The sequence below is a fragment of the Pseudophryne corroboree genome, chromosome 1 (assembly GCF_028390025.1).
Source record: "Pseudophryne corroboree isolate aPseCor3 chromosome 1, aPseCor3.hap2, whole genome shotgun sequence".
NCBI lineage: Eukaryota > Metazoa > Chordata > Amphibia > Anura > Myobatrachidae > Pseudophryne > Pseudophryne corroboree.
The window spans coordinates 1,236,581,222-1,236,583,043 of record NC_086444.1 but is presented as its reverse complement, the minus strand read 5'-3'; the positions used below and the strand labels follow the sequence as shown (position 1 = coordinate 1,236,583,043).

The 1,822-nt window shown below is 42.3% G+C and overlaps 1 pseudogene; it reads left to right on the top strand.

The window, feature by feature from the left end:
- The first annotated feature begins 1,173 nt into the window (after window positions 1-1,173).
- On the top strand, window positions 1,174-1,292 carry LOC134944551 (5S ribosomal RNA; annotated as a pseudogene).
- Window positions 1,293-1,822: the final 530 nt, after the last annotated feature.

Below are 1,822 nucleotides of genomic sequence, written 5' to 3'. Positions count from 1 at the left end.
ATTTCTTATTTTATTATTATTGCAATCTTCACCTGTGCTAGTAATTTCCTTAGTGCTATGTCTCATAAAAATATCTGTATTGTATCCAGTTTGCTTATTAAATTCACAAAGATTATAGATCATCACCGTGGTATAAATAGTCAAAAATAATAGAAAAATTAGAAACCCAAATGAGTGCATATGATACCAAGGTACCCCAGAGGTGGGTCCGGGTTGTGCACTGCCCGGTACCTGTCCAAACAGCCCTTTCACTTGTAGAGGGCTTGTTTAATTGTCACTATCCCACTAAATTGGACACTAACTAGATAGCTCTAGGTTACTGTGCTTATCCAATCTGATTCTTTCCTCAAAAATTTAATGATGTTTTAGAGAGGGTAAAATCTTCTCTTTATATCCATGTTTAACCTTTGGGGATCCCACACTGTTAGCTCTCTCATACATTTTCCTCTACTTCATAATAGGATCAAGTGTAAGTAGAAGCAATAGTGTGATTCTCTATTTTATTTTCTTCTGCTTTATTTCTGTGTCCTCTCATCCAAATGTGCTAGTGCTAAATCTCTGCAATGACACACCTGCACACTAAGGGGCCAATTCAGGTTGGATCGCAAATCGAGATACAACCAGAATTTTGGCATTCACCCCAATGAGCACATGCTCAGTACCCATCCTGCTCTTGTGACTGCATTGACATCGGGTGACCATCAGTATTTGAAAATGCCTCTGTAGTCGCGAGGTGTCAACGCTACATTTTCAAGGCAGAGACGGACCACTGTGGGGTGGCGGCATGGAAACAGAGACATGGTAGCGTGAAAAGGGGTATAGTGTGAGCATTATCAGGATGGCTGCATGATGTCACACGCAGCCACTCTGTTAAAAAAGATGGTAGCAGCCCTCCTGCCATCGCAGCCAGGCTGTGCCAGCAGGAGGCTTCCCTACTTTCTGCAATTGTGCAAATAATTGTGGCACGATTGCCATTAGTGTGTGATTGCAGATGGGGCAGCAGTTAGCATGCTGGGAGGCCTTGCCCTGCAACAGGCAGCCCCCAGCATGTGAGTCAAAGGATTGCAAATTCTGCTAAAAGACTGAATTTGCAATCCTTACAGAATACGGTCCTAAATTTGGGAAGCAGAGGTACGCCCCTGTGTCTCTCATCTACTGGAACGGGCACTCTCTCATTACTGCCATGCTCCACGGGATACACCCAATCTCATCTGATCTTGAAAGAAAATCAGTGGTAGGCCTGGTCAGTACCTGGGTGGGAGACTCCCTGGGAATACCAGGTGCAGTAACCCTAATGTGCTGAAAAGCATAGGTAAAAGGTCCACATCTTATTTGAGAGACTTCCAGATTTTCCTTATATTCTCTATATAATTATATCAGTAACCACACAGTTCACACAAAACATTGCACAACAACAGATCTGCTCTTTAAACTGAACAATGCTCTTAGACACTGTGATATGTTTTGGAGGCAGGATACACAGATAATGTTACATTCTGCCTCATTCTGACATATGAGTAAGGCTGAGATATTACTGTGATCAAAAAATCCTTGTGCTAATACTGTGACATATTGTTTATTTCCACCTTCTGTTTTATTACTGCATTTTAATCAGAAAATCTTGGTGTTTTCTGTATCACAAGAAGCAGATTGGTCACAGTCCAATTCTGCATTATTTTATTGCTCAAACAAGGGACTCTATTCAGTAAGGATTGCAGATTCTGCTTTATAACATAACCTGCAATCCTTGCAATCACAGGGCGAGACCACCCAGTATGTTACCCACCGCCCGCCCACTGTGATCACGCTGTAATTGGGATCG